At 47.3% G+C, this 14021-nt stretch overlaps 1 non-coding gene across 1 annotated transcript; it reads left to right on the top strand.

The window, feature by feature from the left end:
* The first annotated feature begins 2026 nt into the window (after positions 1–2026).
* On the top strand, positions 2027–2133 carry LOC111760416 (U6 spliceosomal RNA). Its single transcript, XR_002794109.1, has one exon. It is a non-coding gene; the product is annotated as a U6 spliceosomal RNA (small nuclear RNA).
* Positions 2134–14021: the final 11888 nt, after the last annotated feature.

Below are 14021 nucleotides of genomic sequence, written 5' to 3'. Positions count from 1 at the left end.
GTTGGAAAAAGGCCGGTGGCCACCATTTTGACTCTGCCCCCAGCCAGAGGGGAAGATGGGCTGATCAAAAATCACAGTGACGGTAGGAACTGGTTTCTTTCACCCAGATCAGCCGGCAGCCCCAGCCTAGGCTTCAGCCCCGCCTCAAGTAGGGAGGAGGCTGGCGGGCCCTGCGCCAGCCTATCCATGTCACCGCAGATATCTTCGGCTGGCACAGATTGAAAATTGGAATTCTAGCAGGGCAACTGTGGTCATCTTGGGCCTGTACTGCAGAGATTGCTGGCCACACCTGCAGCCCCATCCCTGCTCCAGGCAGGGGGAAAGGGGTGCAAATCCTCATCAATCTCTCTGGGCAACTACAGGCCTGCACAACTTGGATTCTTCCACAAAGCTGTGACTCTTCCCTACCCCTGGCAAAGAGAACATTGGGAGAAGCTTCATCAGTCCCGGGGCAATGAGGTTAGCTTCAGCCTCCACAGCGTATAGCACCAACTACATGCTTGGCTCCTACTGCACGACCAGCAAGGGAGAAAGGGCAGGAAGCCCTACACTAAAGAGAAAAACTGCACCCAGAATAAATACTCTAGTAAGCCAGATGCTAAGGCACCAACATGAAATTACAATCCACACCAAGAAACAGGAAGCCATGGCCCAGTTAAAGGAACAAGATAAGCCTCCAGATGACATAAAGGAATTGAGACAACTAATCATAGACGTTCAGAGCTATCTTAATAAATTCAGTGAGATGGCTAAAGAGATTCAGGATATTAAGAAGACATTGGATGAGCACAAAGAAGAACTTGAAAGCATACATAGAAAAATAGCAGATCTTATGGGAATGAAAGGCACAGTAAATGAAATTTAAAAAACATTGGAGGGAAGCAGACTTGGCCCAATGGATAGGGCGTCCGCCTACCACATGGGAGGTCCAAGGTTCAAACCCGGGCCTCCTTGACCCATGTGGAGCTGGCCCACGCGCAGTGCTGATGCACACAAGGAGTGCTGTGCCACGAAGGGGTGCCCCCCGTGTAGGGGAGCCCCACACTCAAGGAGTGCACCCCGTAAGGAGAGCCGCCCAGCATGAAAGAAAGTGCAGCCTGCCCAAGAATGGCGCCACCCACACGGAAACCTGACACAGCAAGATGACGCAACAGGGGAGACACAGATTCCTGGTGCCGCTGATAAGGATAGCAGCGGTCACAGGGGAACACACAGCGAGTGCACACAGAAAGCAGACAGCTGGGGGTGGGGAGGAGGAAGGGGGGAGAAAAAAATGGAAAATAAATCTTTAAATAAAATAAAATAAATTAAATTAAAAACATTGGAATCATATAATAGATTTGAGAAGGCAGAATAAAAGATTGGTTAGTTTGAAGAAATGGCCTCTGAAAGTGAACATACGAAAGAACAGAAAGAAAAGAATGGAAAAAAATGGAATAAGGTCTCAGGGAACTTAAAGACAGCAAAAGACGTGCAAACATATGTGTCATGGGTGTCCCAGAAGGAGAAGAGACGGGAAAAGGGGCAGAAGGAATATTTCAAGGAATAATGATAGAAAATTTCCCAACCCTATTAAAGGACATAGATATCCATGTCCAAGAAACACAACGTACTCCCATCCCAAAAAATCTGAATAGACCAACTCCGAGACACATACTAATCAAAATGTCAAATTCTGAGAACAGCAAGAGAAAAGCAATGCATAACATATAAAGGATACCCAATAAGATTAAGTGCTGATTTCTCACCAGAAACCATGAAGGCAAGAAGACAGTGGTATGATATATTTAAGATGCTATAAGAGAAAATCTTCCAGCCAAGAATCCTATATCCAGAAAGAATGTCTTTCAAAAGTGAGGGTGAGATTAGAATATTCACAGATAAACAGAAACTGAGAGAATTTCTAACCAAGAGACCAGATTTTTAGGAAATGCTGAAGGGTGTCAAGCCTGAAAAGAAAAGACAGGACAGAAAGTCCTGGAAGAGAGTCTAGAAATGAAGATTATATCAAAAAAAGTAACCAAATGAGCTCGCTTCGGCAGCACATATACTAAAATTGGAATGATACAGAGAAGATTAGCATGGCCCCTGCGCAAGGATGATATGCAAATTCGTGAAGTGTTCCATATTAAAAAAAAAAATAACCAAAAGTGTCAAAAGAGTGGGGAAAATAAAATATGACAGATAAAACTCAAATAGGAATAAACTTAACCAATGATATAAAAGCACTTCTTTCAAAAACTGCAACTCAATGTTAAAAGAAATTAAAAAAAACCTAAAGAACTGGAAGAACATTCCATGCTCATGGATTGGAAAACTAAATATCATTAACGGGAAACGGACTTTGGCCCAGTGGTTAGGGCGTCCGTCTACCATATGGGAGGTCCGCGGTTCAAACCCCGGGCCTCCTCGACCCGTGTGGAGCTGGCCATGCGCAGTGCTGATGTGCGCAAGGAGTGCCGTGCCACGCAAGGGTGTCCCCCGCGTGGGGGAGCCCCACGCGCAAGGAGTGCGCCCGTGAGGAAAGCCGCCCAGCGTGAAAAGAAAGTGCAGCCTGCCCAGGAATGGCGCCGCCCACACTTCCCGTACCACCGACGACGACAGAAACAAGACGCAGCAAATAGACACCAAGAACAGACAACCAGGGGAGGGGGGGGGAAATTAAATAAATAAATAAATCTTTAAAAAAAATAAATAAATAAATAAATAAATATCATTAAGATGTCAATTTGATATACAGATTCAATGCAATACTGATAAAAATTCCACCAGCGTTTTTTTAAATTGAAAACATGATTATCAAATTTATTTGAAAGGGTAAAGGGGTCCTGAATAGCCAGAAACATCTTAAAAAGGAAAAGTGAACTCTCATCTGCAGACTTTAAATTATATTACTAGCTATAGTGGTAAAAACAGCATGGTACTGGCATAAAGACAGACACATAGACCAATGGAACCAAACTGATGGTTCAGAAACAGACCCTCACATGTATGATCAAGTGATTTTTGACTAGCCTGTCAAACCCAAACAGCTCGGACAGAACAGTCCATTCAATAAATGGTGCTGAAAGAACTGGATAGCCATAGCTGAAAGAAGGAGAGAGGATCCCTATCTCACACCTTATCCAAAAATTAACTCAAAATAGATAAAAAACCTAAATATAAAAGCAAGAACCATAAAGCTACTAGAAGAAATTGTAGGAAAATATCTTCAAGACCTGGTGGTAGGTGGTAGATTCTTAAAGAAGGTAAGAGGAGGACTGAGATGGACTATGATGTTTAATGTATGTAGAAGTTTTAATTAGCTTTACTGTAAAAGTGTGGAAATGTGTAGAGTAGATGGTAACACTTAGTAACAGCTGGTTTATAAATGGGATGTGACTGAAAATGGTAGTCTAGGGATGTAAATACCATTTGACAGAATGCTAAAGAATAATCTAGGAACTGAATAGCACAGTAAACCAAGAGGTGGATGAGAATTGTGGTTGATGGTACAGATGCAAGAGTGTCCTTTGTGAGCTAGAGCAAATGTACATCACTACTGCAGGGTGGTGGGAATGTGAAGCAGCATGGGAAAAATACAACTGGAGTGACCTATAGACTGTGGTTAGCAGTAATCATGTAATATGATTGCATCTATGTTGCATCTATGCCAAAGATGTACTGTGTTGATAATGGAGCAGTATGGAGAATGTGTGCCAAATGTACACTAAGGACACGGCAACAATCAGATGATATTATTTTACCTGTAACAAATGTTCCACCACTGTGTGGTATGTTGATAGATGGATATTGTTTGGGAATTCTGCACATGTGCATGATTGTTTTATAAGTTTACAACTTCTGTCATAAAAAAAATATATTTAAAAAATAATAATAGGGTGGGTTGGGGGAAAAATATACCAAATGTAAGATAAGGACTATAATTAGTAAGATTTTGACAATATTCTTTCATAATCTGTAACAAATGTATCATGACAATGCAAGGTGTTGGTGGAGGGTTGATGCGTGGGACCCCTGTGTAATGTTATGCATGTTTGCTTTGTAAGTCCACAACTTTTACTATATACTTATTGTTTATATATGCTTGTATATAAATGATATAAATAATAATAGGGTGGGTTGGGGGAAAATACTTTGGTTAGTAGTAATATCTTGACAATGCTCTTTAATCTTTAGTTTAAAATGTTTAACAACAATGCAAGGTATTGGTGGTAGGGTGAGTTGCTACATGTTTGTTTTGTGAGTTCACGACTATTACTCTACACTTATTGTGTTTTTTTTACCATACATTTTTTTGTCTTTATTTTTTTAATGTTACATTCAAAAAATATGAGGTCCCCATATACCCCCCACCCCCTACACTTATTGTTTATGTATGTTTATGTGTGAGTGATATACTTCAATAAATTTTTTAAAAAATGAAAAAAAAATCACATGAAACAAAAATCCAGATACTTTACATAAAGAAACAAAATTAAAGGAATTGGCCTTAAAAAAAAAACAGGTTACCAGCTAATTCATTATTGTTCTTGATGGAGAACCAACAGACAACTGAAAGACAGAAAGGGGGGGGAGTGGGAGGGAAGGAGGAAAGGACAGAGAGAGGGAGGGAGGAAAAGGGAAGGGGGGGGAGGGGAGCAGAGGGAACAAGGATGTAATATAAATGTATTAGTATACACTAAGCATTACCACATATGTAAAGATACAATAAAAAGAGAATAAATAAAATAGGCCACCTTGTGAAAGATGATCATTTCTCTAAGAAAAAGGATACAAACATTATTTTTAGATTTTGTAAAAATTAATTCATAAATGTTGAAAATGTTAATGGTTACTTTGAAGAGTAGACAAGTAATAGGGCAGAAGTTACTTTGAAAATACTTTGTTCAGCATATTGATTGATAAAAAAGTCAATTTTTAAAATGACTAAAGTTAATAAAAGAAATGAAACAATGAACCTAATTGCATATCCAGGTGGTGACACACCCATACAGAGAAGAATTATTCCAGGTGACTTTAAAATAAAGTAATCTGTCTGCACATTCTTAGTAGGTTATAATTTAAGGCAAAAAGATATGCAAAAAAATTAAACTGTCTTCAGTACTCCTTGTGGTGATGTCTCTGGTCTTGTTTTTCCAAGACTGAGGTGTGTGCTGTGCAGAAGAAAACAAAGGAGAAACTCTGTTCTCAGTGTGGGAGGAAGACACAGCTGTGAGGTCCACGAGCTGAAGTACACGCACGAAAGTCCTAGGTTTGTATTGGAAATATCAGTGTGAACTTACGGTGTGTTTTCCTAAAAATAAATGCTTTTCCTCTCCATCCAAAGAAAATGCCAGAAACAAGGGCCAACCCAGTAACAGTGAGAACCCCCAGTGCCGGACTGTGGTCTCTACATCTAATTTCCCTCAGAAAGGAATCAGGACTCCTTGGAGAAAGAACTTAGTCCGGGGCTGGAAGGGGGGGTGACAAGGTGAGCCTGGGCCACCCTGTCACACCAAAAAGCAAGAGCCTTCTAGGGCCGGATCAAAATGACCCAGGTGCCACCGAATCGTCTCCCTCCAGTCAGGGACAGGACAGACTGATCCTGAAGCAGGCTTGTAACTTCAGTGGATGAAAATCTATCGAGTATGGTTAAATCCATGAGTTCATGATAACAAAAGACGTTCCTGTTTTCAGGATACTAGGGAATGAGCTCATTATTTTGAAACTGGTAGACGTAGGGAAGGAATTCAGCATTCCCCCTGCCTTTCCTGTATGTGCTGTTGCAGTGGCTTGCTCAGTCGGTAGAGGTGGGGTCTGGCTGCGGACGAGGGGTCGGTCCAGCTTTGGACGAGGGGTCGGTCCAGCTTAGGACGAGGGGTCGGTCCCGCTTGGGACGAGGGGTCGGTCCGGCAGCAGACGAGGGGTCGGTCTCACAGGGGTTGCGCGGTTTGGCTGACGGGGTCGCCCGGCGAAGCTGGCGACGAAGGGGTCTCCCGGAGAAGCAGGTAACGAACTGGGGACAAGGGAGGCCAGGCCCTTGTCGGGGGCTCTCAGGACTGGAGGGCGCACGGCAGAAGAACTACCGCGGAGACAAGGTAAACACGGGGGCAGCGGAATTAGGCCTACCGCGGCTGCCCCCCCGCCAGACCAGCAAACCACACTTCAGCCCGAGGGGTGACCGCATGCTGTGATGTAGGGCAACCAAATGTTGATGAGGGGATGTTTCTTTCTACCGTATTTCAGCCAATCGTGGAAGAGGGCATGATAGAACTTGAACGTCACCATTTTGCAACTGCTGAGGAACTAAAGGATCCTGGGGGAAGGGGATTTGGCTCAACGGATAGAGCATCCGCCTACCACATGGGAGGTCCAGGGTTCAAATCCAGGGCCTCCTGACTGTGTGGTGAGCTGGCCCACGCGCAGTGCTGATGCGCGCAAGGAGTGCCATGCAGGGGTGTGCCCCGTGTAGGGGAGTGCCACGTGCAAGGAGTGCACCCTGTAAGGAGAGCCATCCCGAGCAAAAAAAGCACAGCCTGCCCAGGAGTGGTGCCGCACACACGGAGAGCTGATGCAGCAGGATGACTCAACAAAAATGAGACACAGATTCTGGGTGCCGCCGACAAGAATGTACGTGGACACAGGAGAACACACAGCAAGTGGACGGAGAGCAGACAACTGGAGGCGGGTAGAGAAGGGGAGAGAAATAAAAAATAAATCTTTAAAAAAAAAAGTATACTGGGCAGTGATCATCAGTGGATACTACCACCACCAAAAGACAAGTCGGCATCGTGGTAACTCCTGAAGAAGGTTCACCACCACTGTGAAGCAGTCTTGCCAAAAAATATTGAACCAGGAAATGATCGAATCTGTAAATCCATCCTGTCCAATATGGTAGCCACCAGCCACATGGAGCCATTTTCATTTAAATTTAAATTAAATTTAGATAAAATAAAAAATCCTGTTCCTCAGCCACACTAGCCACATTTCACGTGCTCCACAGCCAGGGGTGGCTAGTGGCCATAGTACAGGACCACACAGATGGAGAACATTTCCATCAGGGTAGAAAAAGCAGTCAGGGGAAACAGATGTGTCTCGAGTGACCGAGCTCCTGCTGTCCACATGGGAGGTCCCTGGTTCAATTCTGGTGCCTCCTAAAGAAGACAGCAAGCTGTCACGATGGGCAGACATGGCAAGTTGATGCAACACGATAATGCAACAAGACACACAAGAAGAAAAAAAACAGTGAGAGACACAACAAAAAGCAGGGAGCGGAGGTTTCCTGTGCCTCCAAAAGGAGATGAGTAAGACAGCATGCAACGGGCACACATGGCAAGCTGACGTAACATGATGACGCAACAAGAGGCACAAGAGGAAAAACATGAGAGACACAACAAAGCAGGGAATGGAGGTGGCTCAAGCGATTAGGTGCCTCCCTGCCACATCGAAGGTCCCGGGTTTGGTGTCCGGTACAAGAAACAAGGAAGATGAACAGACACAGCAAGTGGAAAACAACAAGGGGGTGGGGAGAAATAAGTAAATAAAATAAATCTTTTTAAAAAAAAGAAAAGGAAGTATCATTGGACAGTGCTGCTTTCGGTCGAACTACCGATTTCTAGCCAACTTTGGGGATAGAGGATGATGCTAAACTTGACCATGGGGCTGTAGTTGGCAAAATCCAGACGGTGGCAAAGTCTTCAGGATACATGGCCAGGTCCTTCATACAAACACAAAGACGAGAAATAAGAGCGACGGCAAGGAAAGCTTTACATTAAGAAGCGCTGGAGCCATTCGTGCAGTTGGGGCAATGGAAACCTGGACTGGACGCTGGAGCCTGGGGTGTCCTGCTGAGTTGGGGTGCAAGTACCGTATTGTGGCCATGGTTTGAAAGAGGAGCCCCAGTCTTTTAGAGCCGTATTCTGAAATGATACAATGCCTGGGATTTGCTCCCAGATACTCCAGGAATCCGTGGGTGGTGGCTGTGGGGGATGGCAATGAACAAGGCTGACCGTTGCTCAGGCTGGGGACGCATTTAGGGCCTCACTCTACCAGGGCGTGTGTTTGATGTTCTCCCTATTAAAAGGCTGGTAAAAAGGTCCCAGGGGCTCACGCGGAGGGCACCCCCAGCCTCACGGGCGCCGGTCTCCCATCCCACAAGTGCCCCCGGAGGTCGGGCAGTGTCTGCCAGCTGCTGGCCTCTCCCTTGGGGACCGTCTTGAGGGAAAACACCCCCACTCTGCCTGCAGAGGGGCAACCGGGCGAGGGGCCCGCTGGGGCGCCAGAGGGGCATGGCCCTCCCTGGGGAGGCGCACTCAGTTTGGAGGCACAAGGGCGCCGAAGACGGTGGGAGTATGGGGGTTCAGGGCCCCTCCCTGCTGCCCCCAGACGAGGCTGATGGCCTCCGCTCAACAGGTTCAAGGGCAGCCCCCGGGTGGGCCTGCCCGCTGCTTCCTGGCATTGGGTTTGCTGTGTGCCAACAAGAAACAAGCCAACTGGCGCCCTGCAGGCCAAGTTGCCATGTGCACTGCGAGGAATGAGCTGGGCCCAGGGCCCAGGAGGGCCAGGGCAACTCAGGTGGCTGGAGGCTGCACGGGACAGTGACCATTTTTTAAAAAATTTCTCTCCCCCCACCCCGTTGTCTGCTCTGTGTCCATTCGCTGTGTTCTGTGTCTGCTTTCATTCTTGTCAACGGCACCAGGAATCTGGTTCTTTTTTTGTTACGTCATCTTGCTGCGTCAGCTCTGGTGTGCGGCGCCACTCCTGGGCAGGCTGCACTTTTTTCACACTGGGCAGCTCTCCTACAGGGCGCACTCCTTGCCTGTGGGGCTCCCCTACGTGGAGGACACCCCTGCGTGGCACAGCACTCCCTGCGTGCATCAGCACTGTGCATGGGCCAGCTCATCACATGGGCCCGGAGGCCCGGGGTTTGAACTCTGGACCTCCTATATGGTAGGTGGATGCTCTATCAGTTGAGCCACATCTGCTTCCCTGGGACAGTGACTTTAAAAGAATAAACTTTCTGTTCAAGTTTTAGCGTTAGAGATCCCTCACACCCCACCCCAGCCTCCCTATTTGTATCTTACATTTTTTTTTTTTACCATTGTATCTTTTTTTTAAATTTTTTAATTCATTTTTAAAAAATATTACATTAAAAAAATATGAGGTCTCATTCAACCCCACCGCCCCCACCCCACCACTCCCCCCACAGCAACACTCGCCCCCATCATGACACATCCATTGCATTTGGTGAGTACATCTCTGGGCATTGCTGCACCTCATGGTCAATGGTCCACATCAGAGCCCACACTCTCCCACATTCCATCCAGTGGGCCCTGGGAGGATCTACAATGTCTGGTAATTGTCCCTGAAGCACCACCCAGGACAACTCCAAGTCCCGAAAACGCCTCCACATCTCATCTCTTCCTCCCATTCCCCGCACCCAGCAGCCACCATGGCCACTTTTCCCACACCAATGCCACATTTTCTCTGTGGACCTTGGATTGGTTGTGTCCATTGCCGATCTATGTCAAGAGGGGGTTTAGATTCCACATGGATACTGGATGCAATCCTCTTGCTTTCAGTTGTAGGCACTCTAGGCTCCATGGTGTGGTGGTTGACCTTCTTCAACTCCATGTTAGCTGAGTGGGGCAAGTCCAATAAATCAGAGTGTAGGAGCTGAAGTCTGTTGAGGCTCAAGGCCTGGCTATCATATTATCACGTATCTTACATTAGGTGGCACATTTGTCCAGTTATGGACCAATGTTGGCACGCTCTTATGAATGGAAGCCCACTATTTCCTCAGATTCCCCAGGTTTTTCCAATGTCCTTTCTGTCCCAGGACCCACCTGACATTTAGCCGTCTCCTCAGCCTTTCCTCGTTTGTGTGACCTTGACGGTTTTGAGGATCATTTAGGGATTTTACTGCAAGTCCCTAACTTGGGGAATATCTGAAGTTTTCCTCTCCTGGACGGGGTTTCGGGTTTCGAGGAGGACCACGTGGTAAAGGGGCCTCCTCATCACTCGGTGTCCTGCGTCTGCGCTGCCCCCGTGGCTTTGCGGTGGGGGAGGTAGCTGGCCAAGGGGGGCGGGCAGCCCCTCCACCACACGCTCCTTCTCGCTCCCGCTCCCCTCTCCGTCCTCTCTGGAAGAAGCTGGGACAGTGATTCTCTTCTGTTTAAACCTATGAAATTGTATTAGTTTTTGAGTAGATTATGTATTCAGTTGGCTCAAAGTTCAAAAGGCACAAAGGACATCCAGTGAAGCCCCCTCACCCTGGTCCCCCGTCACCTCGAGGGAGGAGACACCTGAACCATGACCCCGGAAGTGTGATGGAGTGTTATGTGAAGAGTTCCAGGCAAAAGAACAGCTTGTGCAAAGGGCCCGAGGTGGGAAAGAGGCTCGAGGGGCTGAAGGGCAGCCAGAGCCACTGGAGAGTCTTGGCCAAGGAAAGCCTCGGGGTCCGACATGGGAAGGGGGCAGGCCCGGCCTGCAGGGGCACAGCACGTCCAGGCACGCACAGGCGCTGGGCCCAGCGGCTCGGCTTTGTCCTAGCTCCATCACCTACCAGGGCAAAAGACCTGCCTCTCTGTGCCTCAGTTTCCCCCTGTAAAATAAGGATAGTAATTATGCCTACCTCATAGGGCAGTGAGAGTTAACGTCTGTAAAGGTCCAAGAACGGTACCTGGGGCGGGTGGCACCCACCACCCAGAGGCCTTGGCTTTGGCTGACGCTGTCCCAGGCAGAAGGGGCTGGAGACAGTCCAGGGGGAGAGAGGGGCTGTCCTCATTTCTTCTGGAGTATCTGCCACGTGGCTGAGGAAACCTTTTCTAGAAGCCCCCAGCCGATCCCCCTCCTGACTCTTTGGTCAGAACTGGACCACACGGCCAGCTCACGACAGGTCCAGGCCAAAGGAAGGGTTTAGCGAGGCAGGTGGCTGATGGTTTTTCCAGCAACACAGCTGGAAGCAGCAGTGGGGCATTTCCATCCTGGCCCCAGCTCCTTGGCTGTGGCAGGCTGGCGCTGGGAGGAGCTTGGAAGAGGCTGAACCTCGCACACAAAACGGAGGGGATGAATCTTGAGAACCTCATGTTGAGTGAAGCAACCCAGGCATTGAAGGACAAATACTACATGACCTCAATGATATGAAATAAGCAAGCTGCCTCAGAGAGCTAGGGACTGGAAGACAGGCTTACAGGAAATCGGGGGGTAGAGGAAGGACTTAAGCTGACATCTACATGGGTGAAATCTATGATAAGCTGGAGGTAAGTATGTGCACAAGGAAGGGATAAAATGGGGGCATAGGGTTACCTTTGGATGGGGCTTTGTGGGCTTGAGGGGGGCTAGGGATGGGCGGATGGGTAATATTGCCCAAGAAATTGGGGGAGGGAGGGGCAACACACGAACATAGGAGATTGTCAGGTGTTGGTTGAGAGTATAATGCTGAGAAAACCTTTTCAAAATATAATTAGGAAAGTTACCTGTTTAAGATACTCAAAGGGGATAACCTGACGCAGGACAGACTCCTAGGGAATATCTGAATGCTCATTTTGCCAGAGTGGGTTATACCATTGGGTAGAGACCCATATAATGAGAGTGAAGGTAGACCCACATCCTGGGGAGGACTAATGCCATCAAATAGAGGGAACTGGATCTCTCAAGAGAAAGGGTGGCTCCCAGGGCATTAGGGCAGATGAGCAAGTCAAGCCCTCAACACTGTTGCAAATATCTCTGAGCATGGCTCCTCAAGAAATGAAGATTGACTGTCACTGTGGGCCCAAGGGGAAGGGGAAATAGATATTGAATAGATGGAACCAAAGTAAATTTTAGGGCAAAAGAAATGTTTCACAAGAGTACACAAGGATGGGGAAACGGACTTTGGCCCAGTGGTTAGGGCGTCCGTCTACCATATGGGAGGTCCGCGGTTCAAACCCCGGGCCTCCTTGACCCATGTGGAGCTGGCCATGCGCAGTGCTGATGCGTGCAAGGAGTGCCGTGCCACGCAAGGGTGCCCCCGCGTAGGGGAGCCCCACGCGCAAGGAGTGCGCCCGTGAGGAGAGCCGCCCAGCGTGAAAAGAAAGAGCAGCCTGCCCAGGAATGGCGCCGCCCACACTTCCCGTGCCGCTGAGGACAACAGAAGCGGGTGCCGCTGATGACAACAGAAGCGGACAAAGAAACAAGACGCAGCAAACAGACACCAAGAACAGACAACCAGGGGAGGGGGGGAAATTAAATAAAATAAATAAATCTTTAAAAAAAAAAAAAAAAAAAAAAAAGAGTACACAAGGATGGATATAAAACATGTAATATTACACCAAAAACATATAGGGAATGACGGACTAATAATGTAAACCATAATGTAAAACATAGGATAACTAAAAAATTTAGAAAACTGTATAGCCTAGAGTATAAACCACAATGTAAACACAAATGTTACCTTGTTTGAAAGCTCTTGTCTCAGTATCTGTATATCAGTTTCAGTAAATATGATATGAATAAGTTAAAAGATTATCGCTGTAGAAGGGAAAAGGTTTTATAATGGATATGTGGGACTACTGTATATTGTATAGATGAGTTACTGTGATCTAGGGCTCTTGTGAAGAGAAGCTCAATAATTAGGAAAAAAGAAAAGAAAAAGATAGGATGTAGAATCTTTCCAAATCAATATGTATTCTATATCTAACCTTTAAACTCATCGTTATATTCCATTTTACTAGTAAGGGAACCTGACATTATATTGGGCTTCACTGTTCAGGAAGTTTTGGATCACAGAGTGGTTCAACAATGGCAGCGGAGGAATACTGATATGGGATGTTATTGACAGGGGACATATGATTGACAGGGAGTTATACAGGGCATGTGTCCAGGGTGCATGGAAATGTTTGGATATACTCATAGTGGAAACAATTAAAAACAACAGCTGGGGGGGTACTGGGTTCCTGGCCGGGGGTGCTCTGTTGTGGTCCCTAGGGGAGCAGTGGCAGTCCCCCAGGTGCAGCGGCAAGGACCAGGAAGGAATGAGGGTCCAACAGTGAGGCCCTGATACTAATGACTATGCTTGTGAGCCTGTACGCCTGAAATAAGAACAAGGCCTAGAGCAGCACTGTGCCTAGGAGTTCCCTCCTGATAGCCTCTGTGTTACTCAAATGTGGCCAGTCTCAAAGCCTAACTCAGCACGTAAATGCACTGCCTTCCCCCCAGCGTGGGACATGACACCTGGGGATGAGTCTCCCTGGTGCCGAGGGATCACTACCAAGTACCAGTTGATGACGTAACTAGAAAATGACCTTGAATCAACGCGGACCAGCAGAATATCCCTGTCTACATATAATAACAGGAGTTAAAAATGCTGTTTGACTTAAAGTAAGGGGGAAATGGAAAGGACAAATGAGTTTATATGGCTATGAGTCTCTAAAAAAGAGTCTGGAGGTTGTCAGAAGGATTGCCCTTATGCACACCTGAGCAGAGTCTCAGAGACAGATAAAGTAGATATAACCCCAGGTATTGGTTCTTTTTTTTTTTTTTTTAAGATTTATTTATTTATTTAATTCCCCCCCCTCCCCCGGTTGTCTGTTCTCTGTGTCTATTTGCTGCGTCTTGTTTCTTTGTCCGCTTCTGTTGTCAGCAGCGGCACGGGAAGTGTGGGTGGCCATTCCTGGGCAGGCTGCACTTTTTCTTTCGCGCTGGGCGGCTCTCCTTACGGGCGCACTCCTTGCGCGTGGGGCTCCCCTATGCGGGGGACACCCCTGCGTGGGGCGGCACTCCTTGTGCACATCAGCACTGCGCATGGGCCAGCTCCACATGGGTCAAGGAGGCCCCGGGTTTGAACCTTGGACCTCCCATGTGGTAGACGGACGCCCTAACCACTGGGCCAAGTCCGTTTCCCGGTATTGGTTCTTTTGAGGGCTAAAGAGACCCACAGGTTCTATGGTCATGGCAGATGGGGTTCACTGCCATGTCAGTTGGCCCTTCTTTGGAGCTGGTGTTTCTGCGTGATGGAGCTGGACTCAGATGGGATCTCTTTTCACAAGCCTTTCCTGTTA

Source organism: Dasypus novemcinctus, chromosome 12 (assembly GCF_030445035.2).
Source record: "Dasypus novemcinctus isolate mDasNov1 chromosome 12, mDasNov1.1.hap2, whole genome shotgun sequence".
Taxonomy (NCBI): Eukaryota; Metazoa; Chordata; class Mammalia; order Cingulata; family Dasypodidae; genus Dasypus; species Dasypus novemcinctus.
This window is presented reverse-complemented; position numbering and strand designations above follow the sequence as displayed.